Here is a 24,028-nt window from a genome sequence, read left to right on the forward strand (position 1 = left end):
CCAAGGAACATAATGGTAAGAAAGATTATTCCATTAACATCACATTCATTTAAATAACCTTGAACATTAAAAATAAATTCAGTTGATTCTTATCTGCTCTGACAAAAAATGAACAGCTGGTAATGTGCTGAGCTTTAAATGAACATATTTACCAGTTACTGAAACAATAGAACTTTTCTTCTGTCTTACCCAAATGGATTTCATTTTCTCTGTTTTAATACTTGCTCTTTAAGAGGAGCGTGAGCGTGGAGTCTTCCAGTAAAAAAGGTAAACACAAATCAGAGTGTTGGCAGCTCCTGCTCTGTTTCCCATGCTCCAGTGGACACTGCAGTCTGTGTTGAGTTCTGTTAGAATACAGAGGGAAGGCTGTTACATTTGGTTCCAAGCATCACATCAATGTGGCTCTGATTGGCATACATTATCATACTGTCCACTTCCTGTGTGGTTCCCTGTTACATTCAGTATTAAGGTAAGACCTTAAAGGAACTCTTAACAGCAATGTAACCCATGCTTTCACTAAGTAATGCCTCACAATACAAATTCTCATACTATCTTCAGAAGAATCTTATTATGTGATTTACGTATTTGATGTGATTGAGAGAGAGAATGCGTTACAAACCAGTTCCATGAGGTTTTTCACATCAAAAACTATGGATGTCAGTTGACATTTTGTTTTGCATCTCAACAGTTGAATCACACATATATTTTGAGAAGAATGGGTACAATTATTAAACTTTTCTCAAAATAAGTCCTGTAATTATAGCATAAATAACAAAATCTCCTATCTACTAAATGAAATGAGAACTTCTTTCATTCTTCACTGATAAAGTAAGGTTTATTCAGATATTATTTATTCAGTAATCCTGAGCTTTTATGTAAATATTAACCAAACTGGTGTTATCAAAGTCTGATAAAAAAAGAAAAAGGAAAAATAATTACACAAATAAAAAGGAGATATAAGCTTTTGTCCTGGCAGTGATGAAAAACTTTGACCCACCTTGGTTACAGATCTTAATAACAGATCTTTGAAAAATTGGCTGTTTTAAGTTTGGGTCCTCCAGTGGTTCCTAAATAATTGAAAATGTATCATGTTGGAACAGAACATAAGATAGGATACATTTTCACATTACACAGTACACAAAGGCTTTAGCGTGCACTGCATAAATTCATGGCACCAATGTCTGATAAAGCTGCTGTTATAGAGAAGGAGGGAGTGATTCACTCCTTAGTGGATTCTCTAGTTTCACGCGGTGTTGTGAATGGAAGAAACATGATGCATTCCGGTATCATGTTTGATTACATTAGTGTTCTCTTACAGTCCCTGTGCATGCCAAACTACTGAAGATGACTGTAAACCCTTGTAAGAATTACTCCACACAGAAAAGGCCCTCAACATCCACTTTCTCTAACAAGTGTCTCTTCAGTGGCTTCTAATATATTTAGACTGTCACAGCATCACATCCTCAGCCTGCAGGCACTGGGAAAAAAAATCACAAGTGTCTGCTCCATAAACTTCCCATGCGCTCTCTCTCAAACTCCATCCAGAACTCTCAGTGAGTTACAGCCTGTGACCTGACATTTACAGCGTCATCCTGCAGAGCCAGAAGTTAATAGGTCCAATTGTTTTAAATTATCTTGAAAATTCTCCACTGGACAAAGGGCCAGTGAGTGGAATCAAGACTGGCATGAGCAGCAGAAAAATCGCACAGAAGGAAAAGATTCTGTCAGAAAGCTGATGTCATGGTCTGCAGTTGAGCTATATGGTGTTTGCCTGTCTATAAAAACATTCTTAAAATATGAAGGAGCCAGAAATTCTAGTCAAACCATTTTTCATATCCTATAAAACCACAAATGTGTATGAGATATTAAGAAATTGTGACGGTGAACAACTTTAAATTTAAAGAGCAAGTGTAAGGTCACCCTGCCCAAAGACAGACATCTTACTCCTGGTGAAAGTGCAGTGTGTCAGTACTTTGTATGTGAAGGTAGAATAGGAAATCTAATAAACCAGGACTAAATCCAGTCAGATTATCACTTCTGCCTAATATTCGCTGAACTGGTGTGGGCATCTGTGCGGCGAATCAACATTTCCACTTCCAATACACCTGTTTATAGAGACACACCACAGAGGCTTTCACCAGAGCAGGCGACGTGATGAAAGCTGCGTGTCTGTGGTGTCTGTACTAATACCACACTGAGTTACAGTACACCAGTGCTAATCCTCCCATACCTCAACACCGTCTCCTCCATGTCTGCCGGCCTCAAAATTACAAGGAGGCTTTTCCACTGCTGCGGGTGTGAGTGATGGCTTGGCCATGACCACCTTTAAACCCAAACAGGGCTTTGGGCTGGATCCTGGTGTCTGCCTGTCTGTGAACACAGTGGGATATACTTGCTCTGCCACCCAGACTGCCAGCATTGCCCACTCAGCACATGCATGGGTGGTCTCATCTCATCCACACTGCCAGAGGGGCTGGAGCCTGAGAAGAGAGAGAGAGAGAGTGAGAGAGAGAGAGAGAGAGAGAGAGAGAGAGAGAGAGAGAGAGAGAGAGAGAGAGAGAGAGAAAGAGAGAGAGAGAAAGAGAGAGAGAGAGAGAGAGAGAGAAAGAAAGAGAGAGAGAGAGAGAGAGAGAGAGAGAGAGAGAGAGAGAGAGAGAAAGAGAGAGGTATGGGACTCACACAGAGAAATCAGGTCACTGTCCTCCAACCTAATTATCTCTCTGTGGTTATGATCAAACCCCTACAATTTTTACAATGATGGTTATTAAAGTTGATCAGTCATTGCTGCCACTGACCAGCTGCCAGTCTGTCAGCTACCTTTCCACCTTTTGCTACAATACCCAGTATATCAGTGGAAAGGTGATCGTGTAAGGACCGATACAAACCACACTTTAATTTCATGCTGAGACGTGGGTGGATGTAGAAATGGAAGCAGGTGCTGGGGTAGACTGCTTTAGAAGAACATTAGGTAAGATTTTGTATTTTTGATGCTGCTCTCCCTACAGTTGCAGAGTGTAATTCAATTTTACAGCAAAAGGGGAAGGGGAGGAAAAGGTGGGTTTCCAACACTCCTCCCAAAGCTATATAGTACAGTTTCTGTGGTCCTGAGCACAGAGTAGCAATGACAGAGGCTTTATTTTCCCTATTACATGTCAGTGAAACATCACAATGATTCAGAATTGTCATTTTAGGTTAAAAATACTACCCAGTGATCTTTTACTGAATACAAAAAAGAATCCAGCAAAAGTATATCCAGTCTGAAACAGAGTTAGTAAGATGATATTACTAAGACAAAAACAAGGATGACAAAGAACCATGATTAAATAAGACCTAAAAGAATGCACTTGTGAGCTGTACTCACATGACAGCCTAACAGCTCCCAGGTGTGGGGGTGTGGCTAAGAGACATGAGGGAAGAAGACAAGACTAAGCCACAGTAACGCACAAAACAAAACAATGCTAAACCCTGACATCTGACAGATGGTGGTTTATTCTTAGGAATAACAGCATGGTATTGCTACAAGAATGGGCAATACCCACATGCCACCACATTATCCAATTGGGTTTTTTATATATTTTTGATATTATTATTAGTAGTAGTAGTAGTAGTAGTGGTAGTATTAACAGATTATGTACTTACATTTAAAATTGAATGTTATTCAAACTATATTTACTTACATTTAAATTTGAATTGTAATTTTCAATCACACCACAGAACATATATATGCCTCTATTTCCTACATTCAGAGTGATTTAGCACAAGGTATTTCAGTGGCATGCATATAAAACTCAAGAATGGAAAGAATGACTTCAAAACAGGCAGACGAGACAGAGAAAGATGGATATAGCTCTGAAACACCTCCCTCCTCCCATCCTCTGGGGAGAGATGCTTCTTAACACACTCACACTTTGTTAAGCTTCTGGAAGATCCTAAACTTTGTGTGACAAAAAAGAATCTAGCAAAATTTAATAGCTGCTGGATTTACCACGTTTTGGCTCAGAAAAGATGAGCACTGAGGCAGCGCAGAGCTACAAAACCACACGTGGGCAGACAGGTAGTGCCTTAATGAAAAATGTAACAGCAATAAAAAATGCAAAAATGATCAGAGGGAGTGGGAGCGCAGTGAAACTGTGGCCTGCATTCCGAAAGCAGTGTATGTATAAAAATGTGATTTGCCTTCCCCAAAGAGAAGAAAGAAATACTGGTGCAGTTTGGCACTCGAATATAATCAATCCTGCTGTATATACAGTTATTTCAATGTCAGAAGCAATATTTACGAATGTGAGAAACAATGAGTTTGATGCGGAACACAGCCACACAGAATCAAAGCGAAAGGAAAAGCATCCCAGGCTCAGACTAAATAGAGATCTGCAACAACAAATGCTTTGTTTGCTCATGCTTTCCTTGATGATGTTTATGGTGCAGTCTTCTCATCAAGCCTTCTGTCAGGTCCTCATCACAAACGTCAAATACAAGCTTGTCATACAAGCACTGAATATGGATATGTTGTCAATCAGCACATGTTGAAGAACTGCTATATGAAAACTGGTATTTATTATAACAATCCAAATTATTTTCTGGACACACACACACACAATCACATACAACCACATTTTAAGGAACAGTAGATTTTTGGAAATGAAACAATAATATGCTCCACCAAAATCAAAGGAAAATTTCAAAAATCAAATTTACTCAATTTCCACTTTATTTCAATTACAGCAGATGAACAAAACACGTTTGGAGTTCATGTTTTTCTTTAGTGTGGGACCTAGTGGCCTAAGAGGCACAAGAAGTTAGTAGCAAAAATATTTTCTGAAAAAAAAAACATCACCAAACTTTATAAAACTTGCTTTCAGGTTTTACAAGCAGATCTTCAGTAAACTTCAAGTCTGCAGCAGTCTGATTTTTCAATGAAGTATAAAATAAGCTGTTATTCAGAAAAGAGAACATCATCCTGCCAGTAGAAGCAATGTAAATGCCTTAAAGGGTTTATGTCTATATGTATATTTAAAGATCAATAGTGGAAACAGATACAACCATGCTAAAAGTAAGGGCTGCATGGTGGCACAGCAGGAGGTGTCCAGCTCCAGGGACCTGGAGGTTGTTGGTTCAAGTCATGTCTGTGAGGAGTTTGGTGTGTTCTCCCTGTGTCCGTGTTTGGTTTTCCTCTGGGTGCTCTGGTTTCCTCCCACGGTCCAAAAACACACGTTGGTAGGTGGATTGGCGACTTGTGTGTGTTTTAGTTACACTTTATGTTAGTACCTTGTTGTTCTTGGTTGTACGTCTACGGATTTGAATTCTGAGCATGCTGAGGAATACACTGAACCCATGCGAATGAATGATTTGCTGGTATAACTTGTTGTAGCCTCCCACCATTTCACAAATCCTCCGTCTTTCTTCAGAACTCACTGTTTGAGCATTGTTTGCTTTGTGTCTGATTTGGTCACTGTTTTCGTTGTGTGCAGACCATGTTTCTGCACAGAAAAACAATTATTCACAATGGAATGTACACTGTGTTAGGTATTATGAGTAATCTAAAGATGGTTCCAATTATACAAGGGACTGTGTGTATGTTATACCAAACGCTACTTCATTGTATATAAACGCCTTGAACATCCATGGATTTAGGTGTTCAAGGGGGTGGGGTCTTGGAACCAACCCATGGGGACAACAAGGGCCAGCTGCACAAATTTACAGAGATTCAGAAAGAAACAGAGGTAGCAAGTTGATATTCAGAAAGTAATTCCTTTTTCAATCATTCATTTATTGTCTGTATCCGCTTATCCGGTTCTGGGTCATGGTGTGTCCGGAGCCTACCCAGAATCGTGGGGCACCTCAATCATTTGAGTCGCCAATCCACCTACCAACATGTGTTCTTGGACCGTAGCAGGAAACCGGAGCACAAACATCTACCCACAACCTCCAGGTCCCTAGAGCTATGTGACTACGACTCTACCTGCTGTGCCACAATGCTGCCACGTAGTCCTCTTTTAACCTTTTTTTAATTTTATTTGGTTGGAGATGATTTGAGAAGTCAAGCAGCTGGAATGAAATATTGGGGTAGATCTTTTACTGTGGCAGTTTACTTCTGTCACCACTGAGAAGAAGACACATTAGTATAAATAAAAGTGGGTCATCCACACAAAACAAATTCTAAGTAGAAAATAACAGTATCCATTGCTACAGAAACATCTGTTATGAAGCCAAAGTCAAAGCAAATACTTATACATCCACAGAAGAATTTGCTTCATGAATATTTCATTTTTGGCTTGGTATTGGCATGGCTTGATATTCTGAAAGCTTGATGAGTGTAAAATATAGTCCCCAATACTGTTTAAATTTCACAGCCCTGTTGACCATCTTCTGACTGATCCGCTGCTCAGATGGGGCGTTTGTCTTTGATAAATTTATAATGTACTCACCAGCGGAGCTGTGCCACATAAGACTGATGTTGCTGAGCACCTGATGGTAGAGTGTGGATACTAGGAGTCAGTTTATTACACTTCATCATTACAAGTGCATTCCTCTGTGAAACAGTGGAAACAAGCTCAGCTGCTCCTTTTCTTTCAGTTCCAAACGCAGAGGGATTTTCAAGATGGGTATGTATTTGAGTATGTATAAGAAAGAAAGGCTGTTGGGTGTTGTAATGAGAGCTCAGAAATTGTAAGATCTGAGTCTACAGAGAGCAAAGCCCTGCGGCTGAGGGTGGATGAGGTGACATTCTTTTTGCCAAAGAAATCCAAGATCACAAACAGGCGGCGTATCTGCTTTACACTCGTCATGCTTAAAGTATTGACATACAAGTGCACCTGGGAAAAGCATACCACTGGCATTTGTCCAGTAAAACCGAGGGAATATGTTTAAATGGAAATGTGCAAGATTTACAATGAAAGCAAACTGGATTTTTAATTATCCTACATGACCAAGCCACTCCACATCTACAGACGCTGCGTCTGCTTTATCTCAGCACAGCCATCTTTGTGCTGAGATGTGTAACACTTTCACAGCATGAGGTTCTGACCTCTCCCATTTCACTCCTCTTTGCTCACTAACAAGTTTAGCCCAGTCACAGCATTTCATGCAAATAAGGCAACAAAATCCTGGTCAGTCTGAGGCCACCGGCAGCTGGTGTGGAAAGTTAGTGAGGAAGCTGAAGGTGCTGGCCTTTATCTACAAAGTCTGTGGTAACAAATAAACCAGCCTACACTCCTCCTTCAGACTACTCCTAACATGCTTAGGATATATGACAACAACACTGTGTGCACACCTTTGTTTAGCCTCTATAGCAGTTTTGGCTTGAGTACCATGAACACCCTGATGAAGGCCTAGGTGCCAAACCATTCATGTTTATTTGTGAGACTAATAAATACACTGGATATTAAAGGGGTGCAGTCCAATTTTCTCTTTGCTGTATGTAAATACATCAATGCCCCTTAAATAACAGAGGGCACCAGAGCATCATGTCATCAGCTGCTGCTCTCACTCCCTTTTTTCTCTCACACACAGCTGCTAAGATTTGGAATAAGGGATGTCACATTATCAGTCATAGTCTAGTATCTCCAGTAAGAGCAATAAATTGACATATCAGTATTTATCAATCTGTCCACCTCTTCCAAAATAAATGCTACTGAGAAGATGCATCATGGAAAATAAACTGCTCTTGACAACGATTGTCACTGGAAATAGTTTCAGGGACTGAGAAATAATTAAACACCATGAACTTTTTTTAAAATCTGTTTAAAATATTCAGTCATTTTGGCAATGCATCAGATTCATCCTTCACCTCCTTCATTCTTTTCCTCCTTCAGTTTCTCTCTGTTCGTTCACTGCATTTGTTAGAGACAGCTGTCCTAGCGTAATGCATCCAAAAACAAGACCGGACTGGCTGCATTTCAGAATGGCTTAGAACTTCTGTTTTCTATCATCCAGCAGTGTTCCCCCACAGAGCAATCATCCACACTATATTAAAACTAGAGCTGTCACTAAGCAAGTATTTTCTACTGTAGTGTCAGGAGACCTTCACTATTTATTATAAAGACTTTTAATCATTTCATTACAGATGACAGATTGGGATTATAATTAATGATCCTTTATATATATATATATATATATATATATATATATATATATATATATATATATATATATATATATATATGTATTCATTCATTCATTATCTGTAAGCGCTTATCCAGTTCAGAGCCTACCTGGAATCACTGGGCGCAAAGTCCCCTTGTGGCAGTAAACAGCTCTGACATATTAAGATATTCACCCCAGAACACTTTAGAATGTGTCCTGTGGTATTTGGCACCAAGCAGCAGATTCTTTGTGTCCTATAAATTGTGGAGTGGGGTTTCTCTGGATCAGATTTGTTTTTCCAGCTCATCCCATGGATGCTTAAGCAGACTAAACTCTGGGAAGTGTGGAGGCCACATCACCTTCTTTCCTGAACAGATTTTGCGGTGTGTCAGGGAATACCCTTCACACAAAGGTGTGCACTTGGTCTGCAGTAGTGTTTTGGTAGGTGGTACACATCAAAATAAAATCTGCATGAACCCAAGAACATTGCACAGAGCATCACACCACCTCTAACTGTTTCCTTCACATCCTGGTGACATTTCTTCCCCAGGTAAGCAGCACATTCGGCCACCTACATTATGTAAGAAAAAGCATGTTCATCAGAAAAGGCAGACTTCTTCGATTTTTGATCTAGTGTCCAGTTCTGAAGCTCAGTTTGAAGTATGTCTGGTGTAGAGGATGTGTTCTGTTGGTCTACTTCTTCCACTAATGGCCCATTTCAAATATTGCAGAAAGTACTCAGTGACCCTTTACTGCCAATCAAATACTACGATGTCAATATACTCTTTGCGTGTAAACTGCTCACAGCTCATAACATTAACAATGTCCTCTGACACTCCTCAGTATGTTTTAAAAGAACTGGCAGGCATTAAGTTCCAGGGGGACACTCTTACACATTGGAAAGAATGAGAAAACTGCACATGTGCTGAAAACATACCACTGTGTCACATCAAAGTTAGATCCATTCGACTGGCATCAGTCCTTCAGTTTCATCATAGAGGACTGCTTCTGTGTTTTTCTAGAGCAATGTACAGCACTGGAATATAATTGCTCGGCTTTGCAGAAGAACCAATCATTAAAAATATTTCTTGGAATTTCCAGTGTGGTTTAATGATGCTTCCAAACTTCTGATCAGGAATAAACCGGTGTCATTTCAACAACACTTTCCATCCATTATCCGTAACCGCTTATCCAATTTAGGGTCGCGGGGGGTCCAGAGCCTACCTGGAATCATTGGGCACAAGGCGGGAATACACCCTGGAGGGGACGCCAGTCCTTCACAGGGCAACACAGACACTCACACATTCACACCTACGGACACTTTCGAGTCTCAACAACACTTTGACAACAGCTATTTAACTTTGAAATTTTCTGAACTTACAGCCAACACATCCTTTATCCTTTTTATTAAAAAAAAACATAGATTGTTTTTGGAAAATTTGCAAAAAGCAGCAGTGTTTTAAAATGTGAAAGTATTCTTGAAAAACAAAAATAGAAAGATACTATAACCGCAACCCTAATTACCTGAAATAATGGACTAATTGTTATGGCTTGGGACTGGAAGGTTACTGTTTCATTCCCATGACCAGCAGGAACATTGGGAATAGGGGAGTGAAGAAACAGCATTGTCCTCCTCCTTCAATATATGGCTGAGTTGCCCTTAAGCATTGGCCCCTAACCCCCAACTGTTCACTGCAGAATTCACATTCATTCATTCATTATCTGTAACCGCTTATCCAGTTCAGGGTTACGGTGGGTCCAGAGCCTGCCTGGAATCATTGGGCACAAAGTGGGAATACACCCTGGAGGGGGCGCCAGTCCTTCACAGGGCAACACACACTCACATACTTGCACCTACAGACACTTCTGAGTCACCAATCCACCTGCAACGTGTGTTTTTGGACTGTGGGAGGAAACCGGAGCACCCGGAGGAAACCCACGCGGAAACGGGAGAACACACCAACTCCTCACAGACAGTCACATGGAGCAGGAATCAAACCCACAACCTCCAGGTCCCTGGAGCTGTGTGACTGCGACACTACCTGCTGTATCACCATGCCGCCCAGAATTCAGAGTTCATTATAAATAAAAAACAAATAACTGTACATTTGGTCTGGGCTCTGGGATGAGTCTATTGTTCTGAGAACACCAGAAATATTTTCTTCTTTCTTGTCTATTTCCTATTCTCAGTAACAATTCATTGAGTGTTACAAATAAATTCAAAGGAATAGCCTGCAAGAACTGACAGAAAACCTGTGAACTTTGTGAAATCTGCTAAGCATGATTTCCTCTTGTCTTTTTAAGTTGAAGAGTTTAAGTACTGTTTATGTGAGGGAGAGAGATTTGATGGTCTACTAGGTCTTGCATAATCATCTTTAATGATTTATACATAGTAGCCTTTTACTGGAAAATAAATACATAATTTTTTGTTTTCATTCATGCATTGTCTTTAACTGTAAATCCAGGGCCTGTTGCACTGTGCTGCGCTGAAATATTGCTGGTCTTTTAATTTTGCACAATACTTTAGCTTTCATACAAACTAATGATGTTTGTGTTTGATTTTGTGATTATGATTTTCTTTGATTCACACAATATTTGGGCATTTGGACAACACTAATACAAGAAAAACATACTATTAAAAGCAAATCTGTGAATTTAAATCAACTAATACAATTTAAAAAATCCCATCTGTATGTGAATTTTACCTCTGGGAATATAGTCCAAATCAACACAGACTACACATCTCAAAATTGAATTCCATTTTTCCCAAGGTTATCATTCATTTCTTTAGGTGCAGCTTTTTTCCACGTGTCATGGGGAATGTTTATGTAGAAAATCCAGTGTTATTATACCATACAATAAATCTCATAGGCATGCTAAAATATAAGCAGATGTACTTTCCTCAGTAAGTTCAGTTCTATATATTTCTGAATGTTTTGTGTTTTCCATCAACTAGAAATGCATGTGTGTGTGTGTGTGTGTGTGTGTGTGTGTGTGTGTGTGTTGGGGTTTTAACATGATAAGGAATATCTGTAATCTGTATCTTTTAGTAGAGCACAAACAGAAATAACGGCATTACACTCTGTCTCTTAGTGCATTATTCATAGCTTAACAAAATGCTTCAATTACAACATGTGGACCCTGCCAGCTTCAGATTACATCTACGTTTGAACAGCTTTCAAAATAAATATTTATGTCTGCCAAATATGCCTAATTTATTTTTAAAACGCAAGAACTTTGAACCATGGCTGATCACCATTTCCTGAAACCAACAATCACATGCTGATCTTTGCAGAATATCCAAGATGTCAACTCCTATTAGTGAGAATGACAAATCACTCATAAAATAAGGGCTGGGAGTCATAAAACCACTTGAATCCAGCAACTCCAGTGACCCAGGTAGATTTCCTGCAGTTTTACAGGAAATATTATCCAACTGAACAAAGTAATAAGCAAAGGAAAATACAATTATTATAATGTATAAAGCCCAGACGACTTCAGAGAGGACACTGGACCTATTTGTAATGGCTTAACATGGTCATAAATCAATCAGAACTTACAACAGATCCTATAAAGAACACACCATGCTTTCTTGGTTAAGATTCACAGAAAGAATTGGAGTGAACTCATCTACAGGTGCTGGTTATAAAATTTAAATATCAGGAAAAACTTGGTTTATTTCAGTAATTCCATTCAAAAAGTGAAACGTTTATATTATACTCATTCATTACACACAGACTGCTATATTTCAAGTGTTTATATCTTTTAATGTGATGATTATAACTGCCAACTAAACCCAAATTCAGTATCTCAGAAAATTAGAATATTACTTAAGACCAATACAAAAAATTAATTTTTAGAAATGCTGGACAACTGAAAAGTATGAACATGAAAAGTATGAGCATGTAAAGCACTCAATACTTAGTTGGGGCTCCATTTGCCTGAATTGCCTGAATTTTTGCCTGGCACTGCTCAGGTGATATGAGAGCCCAGGCTGCTCTGATAGTGGCCTTCAGCTCTTCTAAATTGTTGGGTCTGGCGTATTGCATCTTCCTCTTCACAAGGGAAGGTCAGGCAAGTTTGCTGGCCAATTAAGAACAGGGATACCATGGTCCTTAAACCAGGTACTGGTAGCTTTGGCACTGTGTGCATGTGCCAAGTCCTGTTGGAAAATGAAATCTGCATCTCCATAAAGTTTGTCAGCAGCATGAAATATGAAGTGCTCTAAAACTGTGTTGACGTTGGACCTCAGAAAACACAGTGGACCAACACCAGCAGATGACATGGCACCCCAAACCATCACTGACTGTGGAAACTTTACTGGACCTCAAGCAACGTGGATTTTGTGCCTCTCCTCTCTTCCTCCAGACTCTGGGACCTTGATTTCCAAAGGAAATGCAAAATTTACTTTCATCAGAGAACATAACTTTGGACCACTCAGCAGCAGTCCAGTCCTTTTTGTCTTTAGCGCAGGTGAGACGCTTCTGACACTGTCTCTCACTGTCTCAAGAGTGGCTTGACACAAGGAATGTGACAGCTGAAACCTGTCTTACATACATCTGTACATGGTGATTCCTGAAGTACTGACTTCAGCTGCAGTCCAGCCTTTGTGAATCTCCCCCACAGTTTTGGATGGATTTTGTTTCACAATCCTCTTCAGGGTGCGGTTATCCCTATTGCTAGTACACTTTTTTCTACCACATCTTTTACTTCCCTTCGCCTCTCTATTAATGTGCTTGAACACAAAGCTCTGTGAACAGTCAGCCTCTTTAGCAATGACCTTTTGTGTCTTGCGCTGCTTGTGTAAGGTGTCAATTATCGTCTTTTGGATAACGGTCAAGTCAGCAGTCTTCCCCATGATTGTGTAGCCTACAGAATTAGACTGAGAGACTATTTAAAGGCCTTTGCAGGTGTTTTGAGTTAATTTGCTGATTAGAGTGTGGCACCAGCTGTCTTCAATATTGAACCTTTTCACAACATTCTCATTTTTTCTGAGATACTGAATTTGGGGTTTTCATTAGTTGTCCATTATAATCATCAACATTTGAAATATATCAGTCTGAATGAGTATAATACACAAGTTTTAGATTTTGAATGGAATTACTAAAATAAATCAACTTTTTCATGATATTCTACTTTTATGACCAGCACCTGTATATCTATGTCAACCAGAGGTGTATAATGACTCAAATAGCAGGTAAAGTTAGGTAAAAATTATTTTATGTTAAATACTGAACAGGACCCCCTTGTGGTGCAGTTCTTAAATATGAATATGAATGTGATTGAGTGAGTCACAAGCCAGTGCTTCACATTACAAAATATGCACATATAAAACAATAACATGAGTAATATAATTGCTAAGTGCTAAGTAAATTGTAGATCTGCAAAGGAACATTTTAGGACATCCAATAACTTTCAGCACAAGAGCAGAGTGTAAACAAATACAGAATAGCATTAATTTACAGCAGAGGTATTCAGATTGTGGGGGCTGCCCAAGTGAGGCACAAAGGAATTTTGTGGGGGTTGTGGGGTGGTATCAGCGGCAACCCGAGGGTTCAAGCACGTGTCAGCAAAATTACACCTTTAGCAAATTGGGCCAACTAGGCTTTGAACTGTTCCATAAAGAAAATGACCAATTTTACTGCAGGAAATAAAGTGTATAAGTAAAGTGTACTTTTTTTTTTCTATGATGAACTTGCAGTAATAATAACTCAACTGAGAACATTTCTAACAGCTATCTACACCACCTTAATCAGTGCGTGGACTTGAACCTAGGCCATTAAGTTACAAAATCAATGACTAACAGGTTGCTTCACAAAGCTTGTTGTGCTTTCTTTATGTCATTTGGATTGTGATCATTATGCAATCAAACATGAAACAAACCAAGCTAATCAGCCACTGGATTCGAATCCAGGTCTTCTGGTTCTGAGGTCAAGCACTAGTGTGCACCACAACGTTGCTTAAGCTTGTTTCATGCTTTTTTTTTTTTAAACTTGTGATTTATTGACCCAGCTTTAGCAATATTACTATGAACATTAAAGTACTTACTTTTCAGTTTAATACACTTTTGCAACAGGCTCTGTGTACAAGGTCACCAAGGCATTCATGAACACATCTTTTTTGCGAGCCAGCACAGGGTTTGAACCCTGAGCCAATGGGAAAAGAGGGCAGTCACTTTCATGTTAAACCACAAGTGACTTGTGGATCCCAGGCACCTCTTGAGCCTCTCGAAATGATGAAGTTATATGGAATCAAGTATTGCAAGTATTTCAAAACCTTTATTTTTTATCATTAAAATAAATTTAAAATATATTTAACATTTGGTTTTAGGTTGACATTGGGGGAAAATGTTTTATATTTGATCACAACTGGAACATCCATAATAAAGTTATAGAAACAATTATTTACAACAGTGCTGCACTGATTGATTTAGGTACTCCAGCCAGAAACGATGCAATAATTATTTTACTTAGAGACTCCATGTATTATTCAGTAACAGTTTGGAGAAAATCTGTTTAAAACTCAGATATTAGTTTAAAATGGAGTATTTTCAAACTACACAACTATAATAATAATAAGCATTCTAATATCCAAACCAAAGTAATAGGGTTCTACGCACTAGGGTACATGAACCCTAATTATTATTATCGCATTACATCATTCATTAAAGACATTCAGCTTAGAAATGTAAAAATGCATACATTTGAATGCAAACTTTGAGTCAACCTTCCAGTACAGTGTTTTACTGAAATGATTAGATTTTTTTTTCGTTCCATAAGTAAAGTTTTGCACAGACCAAACCATAAGGTCTAGAGAGGTCTCGAGAAACATGGTCAACTAGTAGTATTCTTCTCCCACTACTCAGATAAATTAAATTACCCCAATCAGCCTGATGGCTGCACTATAGAGCAACATTGTGTCCCATTTTGTATAATTATTTATAATGATAATAATTCAAAGTATTTGAAATGCTTGAAAAAATGGTGCTTGATTCCATATTACTCCACCATTTAAGGACACTCACGATGAGGCTAGGCATTCACAGTTCCCTTATGACTTAACATGCAAGCAATCACTTCCTTGATCCATAGGTCCAGAATTTTGAATCCCAAGCTGGAATACTGTGACAGAAATATGCTTTCATGAATGCTGTGAGAACCTTGTATGCTGCAATGTTCTGATGTCCAGGGTGTTTTATTCTTGTTAATAATACCACAAAACTAAAATGCTGAATAAATTCCTTTTTTTCCCTGAAAAATGTGGTTACAATTGTTGTGGTAGTGTTAAATGTAGAGAACATTACAGGAAGGTATTAGAATGAAAAGACACCTAATGTTCATAGGAATTGCAAAACAATGATTTAATTTGTGCTTGATTCTTTAATGATATTCAGTTTCAAATAGTGTGATGAATGATTGAAGCTGGGTGGCACGGTGGCGCAGCAGGTAGTGTCGCAGTCACACAGCTCCAGGGGCCTGGAGGTTGTGGGTTCGATTCCCGCTCTGGGTGACTGTCTGTGAGGAGTTGGTGTGTCCGCGTGGGTTTCCTCCGGGTGCTCCGGTTTCCTCCCACAGTCCAAAAACATGTGGACTGGCGACTAGAAAGTGTGAGTGTGTGTGTCTGTGTTGCCCTGTGAAGGACTGGCGTCCCCTCCAGGGTGTATTCCCGCCTTGCGCCCAATGATTCCAGGTAGGCTCTGGACCCCCCGCGACCCTAAATTGGATAAGCGGTTACAGATAATGGATGGATGGATGGATGATTGAAGCTGTGGTGCAAGCTTTTAGTGCTTTACTTTAAATGCAGATAGTCAGGGGTTTGAATCCTGTGGCTGTTTAATTTGGTGTGCTTCATGCATGACACCTTATTTGTCCCAACATTAAAAGAGTGCAATGAAAAAGCAAGTTCCACAAGTGGAGCAACCTGTTAGTGAAAATGTTCTCATTTAAGGTTATTTTACAAATTGAACATAGAGTTAAGTATATTTTGACGGAATTACTTCAAAAATTGCTACTCTGAAATGATGAACATATTCATGCATGACTATATATTGACCTAAATTTTGAATAGTGCAAAATTTGCAATGAAATGCCAAAAATACAAGTAGTGCTACCTGATAACAGTTGGCTTTGTAACTGAATGGTCTGGGGTTCAAATCCAGCAGCTGGTTGATGTGCTCAATTGAAGCATTTTCAATGCAAAATGTCACATGTTGAAAATTTCAGATGTTGAAAGTGTATCCAAATCAGTTAAAGTAAATAGTATTGCAATGAAACCTATAATGCCATGTCTTGCTTGGCCCCCTGTAATTGCCACTTGCAGAGATATTTTTACTGTTGACTAGCAGTTAATAATACACATAATACACAAAAAATATATTAGATTATTATTATTATTTATTTTTTTTTTTTACCAATGGGGGCTTACAAAAAATTGTATATATCTTTAATATTTTATATATATTTAATATTAAGATATTTTTATCTTTATATATATAATTCATATAAAATACTCAGTTCTGTTCCCTTTTTTTTTTTTGTTATTTGTTGTGTTCCCCCTTGTCGTGTGTTCTTCCTGCTCTTGTGTAGTATCTTGATTTGGTTCCAGGTGTGTCATGTTGTACTTAGTATCCTTAGCTTTTATTAAAGTTAAAGTTTGTTAAGTCCTCTGTCTCTCCAGAACTAGCATGTCCTCACACTGTAAAAACTGACAAGAAAAATAAACATAAAAACAAGTAAATACAACAACTAAAATTTTTAAGATGGAAAGAGAGAATAAGAAGCCAACTTATCTGTAGTATTCTCCAGCTTCCAGCTTCATTTCACATTAAATGGTACAGAAGTTTACATCCAGACCTCTGTAACTGCTTTAATATTTAAAGTGGAAAATGTCAAATAGGCTGATGTCAGTGCAATAACGGCATTTAAGGTGGAACTGGAAGTGTATTAGTGTATTTGTGTCAGTTTAAATGTGTATAACTATGTGCTGGATAGCGTAAATTATCAGCACGTGTCCACTTTACACTTTTCTGCTTCAAAGTTTGGTACTCATCCATTTTTAATTACAGACACGCCCCCATGCAGAGAAAAAAACTCAGTTCACTCAGTCAGTATAGATTAACTGAATAAATTCACCTTTACTCAACATATTCCAAAAAGTTAATTTTACACAAATTAACTGAGTGTGTATGTTAATTATACATTTTTGAGTTTTTTGGCTCAGTCTGCTTGAGTGATCCAACATTTCTGTAAGTTAAGCTAACTTAATTGTTACATTTTAGCTTTTACAGTGCAGTTTATTTCTTTCATTTGGTGCTTTTGTCTGTTTAAACTGAGTTTCTTTATTTTGGTGTGAGGTTTAGTTCTTAGTTTTATCCTCTGTGTTTGTTCTCATCTCATCTCATCTTCTTTTCCGCTTTTCCATTTCAGGGTCGCGGTGGCAACAGGGCAAGCAAAGAAGCCCAGACGTCTCTGTCCCTCGCAACATCCACCAATTCCTCCTGGGGGATCCCAAGGCATTCCCAGGCCAGCCGGGAGATATAATTCCTCCAGCGTGTCCTGGGTCTACCCCGGGGCCTCCTTCCAGTTGGACGTGCCTGGTATACCTCCTGTGTTTGTTCTAGGTAGTATATATAGTATAGTACAGTATATATATAGTATATATGTTATTGTAATATACCATTATTGTCATTGTTTCTACTTTTTCTATTTCTATTTGACATTTCATGATTTATCTAACTTTAGTGGCACAGGAGGCACAGTGGCGCAGCAGGTAGCGTCACAGTCACACAGCTCCAGGGACTTGGAGGTTGTGGTGTGTTCTCCCTGTGTCCGCATGGGTTTCCGCCAGATGCTCTGGTTTCCTTACACATTGGTAGGTGGATTGTTGACTTAAAAGTGTCCACAGGTGTGAGTGAATGTGTTTATCCCCCTGTGAAGGACTGGTGCACCCTCCAGGGTGTGTTCCTGCCTTGCACCCAATGATTCCGGGTAGGCTCCGGACCCACCACGACGCTGAACTGGAAGAGGTTACAGATAATGAATGAATCTATCTTTAGTCTTTTGCTTGTCTATTATCATTCTTTTGAGTTAGCCTTAGTTCAATGTTGTCTGATCTTAGTTTTTCTCTGTTCTGTCATAGTCTTAAGTCATTTTTACTTTTTTTTTTTCTTAATAATGTGGCCTTTGCTTAAGACGCATTTAGGGACTGCTGCCCTCATCCTCATTGACTTGGCCTATGGGAGCTTCTCATTAGACACTAAATTACACTATATGGCTAAATGTTTGTGGACACGTGCTGACCCCGTGTTTGTGTAAAAACAAGGGCACTAATCATTTGCAGAAGCTTCTACTTTCCAGGGAATGTTTTGCTCTCCTTGCTGGAAATATGTCTTTAAGGATTGTATTATGTATTGTTCCATCTCTCCTGAGAATGCAGTTCCACTGCTTAAGAGTCCAGTACTGGTGGGTCTATGCACTTTTAGCTGACACTTGGCATTGAGCGTGGGGAGCTTGGGCCCATGTGCAGTTAGTCTAGACAAGCTTTTACTAGAGAGAATATTCAAACAGTGCATGCAAATGAAATGCATGTGTCCATAATGGACATTCTGAATGCACTGTAGATGAAGTCACATATTATTAGAGTCTAGTGCAAAGTTGTGTGCATATAGTAGTACATGTAAAATTGAGATGTAGGGAGTATTGAATACGGAGAGAGTACATCCAGCTGAGGACAAATGCACCTCTGCTACAAACAGATGGCTTGGTTTAGGGTCAGATTTTGTGTTATGTTCCAGTGAATACAAACAGAAGGCCAGATATGAGCATCAGTCTCTGAGATGTTTAGGGAATTGGGATTTTGGCATGACCATGCAGCTGAGATCATTCCAATGCCATGAAGCAAAAGAGCATCTTTTCCAAGGTCATTTAGTACAATTAGCACAACATAATTAACACAGGGGATGCAATTAATTACAGCAGAATTAAGTTTAAATGGAAAAATAAGTCTATATAATGCTTTACTGCTCAACAGTATTAAAAGTGATGGGTCTGTATTTTGGTAAGGAATAATATTATATTACATTATTAATCTTCCCTCTTATGAATACAATCATGCAGTGCATATGCAGTTGATTAAAGGAGCTCAGATTTCACACGCTACGTCTGATTTATTAGTAAAAGTATTGATACACAGAATTTGAATCATATAGCCATTTATTCCAGTACATGAGTTAGGGTATACAAGCTGTGTCAGGAGCCTGTAGACTCTGCTGTGCCAAAAATAACTGTGTTTTTAATTTAATAACACTCAGCAATTCCATAAAGTGCACTTTAACACATCAATAATACAGCATACTATAAAACTGACCCACTTTATGTTTATTTCCTTCAACAGATTTACAGACTCATCTTCCAAATGGTTTGGCTCTTATGCTCATGTAGAGCGAGATCTGCAATATGAAAATCCAACAATGACAGAAGGAAAAGTATAGACAGATAAAGAGTAAATGTGTTGGACGTCACCTATGTCTAACATACACACTCACAGTCTCATTCAGGTTAACAGCAGCCCTAAAATATTTATCTTCAGCAGCATCTTAAAGCCATTCAAATAACACCTGCAGATTGTTTCAACATGCAACATTTTTATACTGATATGGAGGAAGCCAGAGCATTTGGTTCTTCTGCTCCACAGTGGGCTGGTCCCTTTGTCCTGTGGGCTGTTTAAAAGCCAGTGAGAAAGTGAGCCAAATAAAAGATGAAAAGATAATGTTGTTACTCACTTGGGTAATACTTGGGGCTGAAGTAAAGGGCCACCACAGCAGATGGCTGAAAATGCACTCTTGGTGACTAGCTAGGGAAAAAACTGTTAAAGAACTTATAGAGTCACATATGACATTAGAAAGAGACTCCACACCACATTCTTCAAATCAGATCTAACCACAAATAACACATGCTCATCACACATTTACAACAGAAGGAAAACTGTTGTTAACTTTAAGTGAAATGTATGAACAAGAACCTTTCAAGTACCCTTTAAATTAAGGTGCACCAATTGTGGACACAGTCTCATCTAGAAAGGCATGATGATCTACAGCTTTGGACCATACTATAACATTGTGATGAGTTTTAACAGCATTTGGGATCCAGAACTTTTTATCCAACACCTGTACCTGACTTCACTAGATGAACTTATAAACTCATAGAAACACACACACACACACACACATATATATATATATATATATATATATATATATATATATATATATATACATTGTTATAAACAAATCTAAAAATTCCCAACCACTGAGTTTGTGAATGAGTTTGACGCCCTCTAAAAAATACTGTATAATACTCTAAAGAATCTGCAATATAATCAAAGATAAGGAGCTAGACAGTAAACTTAGCTCCTGGTCTAAAAGTCCTGTGCGATGCTGGATGGTCTTAAAGCTGGTAGCTTGTAACAGGGCTAACACAGCAATAGAAACCATATGTTCTCAGGGGAGACCAGTAGTGGAGGTTGCTTACATGCAATCATGTGTAATGACTCTTTTCCCATTGCATTCAGCACAGCAACTCTCTAAGCTCTTTCATGTTAGATTGAGAAGAAACAGTGCATTTCAATCAGGGTGCCTTTAACACGCCGGCTAATGAATTGCTAATAATATGTGTACACTAATCTGAATTGGAACCAGACGCTGTGTTTGGACCTTTGACAAACAGTAGAGGCAACTCTGCTTTCTTATCATAGGACGATTGGGCGACTCATTCGAAGTTAGGCTAGTTGGAGACCAGGCTGAAAATGGAGCATATTATTGCTGTGGCCTGTATCCGTTTTTGATAGAAAGGTGGTGAGAGTGTTGTAAATTCCAAAACTTTCCTGGTTTTCATTTGGACACACACTGAGAAGCACTAAAGGACTCACGTGTGGACCCTAATTAAGCACTTAGACCTGATTTGAAAATGAATGCATCGCATTGCCTAGTCAGTATCTTAAGTCTTATGCTGTCATAGAACATACTAGAAAAATATACTGCACACAGAGACAGAACATTAAGTGGCTGTGCTGAAGTACCATGTTTAACATCTTGCTAAAACCATGTTTTAATGAAAAAAAAAAGTAAAGTTTCAGATCCGTATTTAAATGGTGAGGCAAAGCTGCAAGCAGAGATAGACACAGTGAGACCAACATTTTAGAGACACTTTTATATTATGGTATCTAATTAATACTGAAATAAAAAGGTATATTGTCATCTAACCCAAGAACAAGGCTGATGCAAGTTTTTCAATACTGTCACAAAAAAATGTGATGAAGACCAAAATAACGGATGTAGTTGCTAAAGAACGGGTCTTCTGGGAGCTTTTTGTTTTTAACTTAGGGGACTCTGCCCTCTAGTGGAATATCAATGTTAGTACAGGCCCCTTAACACTGAACCCGGAGATTCCATTCCTGAATTTTAATAACAGATTGTATTTGAACGCAGTGGTGACTGTGTGTTAACATGCTCCCTTGTATAGATATAGAAAGAAAGAAAGAAAGAAAGAAAGAAAGAAAGAAAGAAAGAAAGAAAGAAAGTAAGAAAGAGGCAGGGAATTTAATGAGTTAGATTTCTTAGCACAAAGACGTAAGACGTATATATATATATATATAACTCAATTGACCAAATCAACTAGTAACACAGAGCTTAACGAGCTTACTTTCATGTTGTAGCATATGTAGCTGGCACCACAAAAACATGCATAGCTTTATATTCCTTTAGACACTTGACATGGGGCATGATAACTTTGGGGTCATATATGGCTACTCCAAAGCATCACATTCTATTGGACAGTGCAATGTTGGGTTCACTCATTTGAAAAGAGGTTCCAAATGAAGAACGCATACAAATTCAAATCAATCACACAGAAAAATACCAAGTCTGCTGTCACAGAAGTGGATGGGGAACTGATGACCCGTATAATGTATCTGTATCTTGGGACCCCATTAGTGGAGGAGTAATGTATCTGTACTTAATGAGAGTTTTTTAAACATATCCCTCATTTATCATTGGAGATAAGTGACAGACGTTTAATGGTACGGCTCCAAACGTGATGTCAGACTTTCCAAGTCTTTGTACCCATGCAGTCTGGTCTTTGGCTGCTCTCTCTCTCTCTCTCTCTCTCTCTCTCTTTCTGTTTTTCCTCTCTGCTTTTGGAAATGACTCCCTTGAGTCCAGTTTGGCTGACACTGCCCAGCTTCAGAGGAACCATAGCGTTCTTCCTCCACTGCTGGGTGTCAGTTCTGGAGGCTGGAGGACACTTTAAACCAGAAGGAGGGAGAGTGTGGGCTTTCTGAAACTAGTTATAATTCATTAAGCAGATGGAGAAAATAGTACATATTCTTATTACCCCAAATAAATAAAATCAGTGCAAATTGTTCTGGTTCTTGACAACCTTATGCTGCCAGAACTAACAGAAAGTGCAGCATTAATCATAAGAACATTGATTAACCCTCTAACTCCATAAAACCCTCAGAATTAAGTATGGGTTAATTATTATTTAAAAAGCTAACAAGCGCATTGGGTCATTGGGCTTAACTCCTTTGTCTGTGTTTAATCTCAGATGTAAGTATGCACCCTTTCCTCACACTCAAACATTGGTGGAGGTTTTAATTAGTGAATTAGAGCCTATGTTCATCCTAAGGTTATATGAAGCCAACCCTGCACTGTGTCAAGGAACAGTGGAGCTGTATTCTTTGCAGTGTACTCTCTCCATGCAAAGGGCCCATCCACAAACTGTTCCCACAAAGTTTGGGGCATGAAATTGTCCAAAATCTCTTGGTATGCTGAAGTATTAAGAGTTCCTTTCACTGGAATTAAAGGGCAGAGCTCCACCATAATCCCCCCTCCACCAAACTTTACACTTTGCACAATGCAGTCAGACAAGTACCATTCTCCTGGCAACTATCAAACCCAGAGCTGTCCATGAGATCACAAGGTGGAGAAGCATGGTTCATCACTCCAGAGTACACACCTCCAATGCAGAGTCCAGTGGCGGCGTGCTTTACACCACTGCATCTGACACATTGCATTGAGCTTGGTAATGTAAGACTTGGATGCAGCTGCTCTGCCATGGAAACCCATTCCATGAAGCTCCCTACTCACTGTTCTTCAGCTAATCTAAAGGGCACATTGACTCTGCAGACAGTAGGTGACCTCTGCACTCTATGCACCTCCAAATCTGCTGACTCTGATCTGTCAATTTATGAGAATAACACTTATTGCTGAGTTGCTGTTGTTCCCAATTGCCTCCACTTCGTTATAACACTACTGACAGTTGACTTTGTAATATTTACTAGCGATTTAGTAGCATCCTGAGATTGACCTGAACATTAGGCAGATCTTTTTCAGATGTTTTCTGATATAATGCCACAAGGAAAGAAAAGTCTCTAACGCACCTGGCCTTGGTCACAGTCCTGACGTCATTGAATGACTCTGTCTTGTCTCTGTCCAAGGTTGACACAGAAAATGTTGTTGGGGCAGGCAGAATGCAACATAGGAATGTACACGTTTAAATAGTTCAGTAACCTAAGTCATGTTTAGAGACTGTACATTTTTTATTTATTTATGGTATTGAAAAACTATTAACATATTAACATGTCTGTGTTGTTTTTGCTAGAAATTATAGCAATATATGCAGGCAACTCCATGTCTGGGCATTTCTGATTTGAAATTGCATTTTCAAATGGACAAATTCATACAGGCTATGTTTCTAACATCATAAACTTAAAGAACCAATCATAACTTGTGGAGAGAGGCACAGTGCAGTAAGCAACAGAGTGCTTTAAGCTGAATGTGTAATTTTTCTTGGAGATTACTTCTGTATATTTTATTATGATGAACAGGGGTTTGCATTGGTCTCTGTCAGAATAAGGACTATCATTCACCACACACCATCAACATGTCTCC

This window comes from Hoplias malabaricus, chromosome 11 (assembly GCF_029633855.1).
Source record: "Hoplias malabaricus isolate fHopMal1 chromosome 11, fHopMal1.hap1, whole genome shotgun sequence".
Lineage (NCBI taxonomy): Eukaryota > Metazoa > Chordata > Actinopteri > Characiformes > Erythrinidae > Hoplias > Hoplias malabaricus.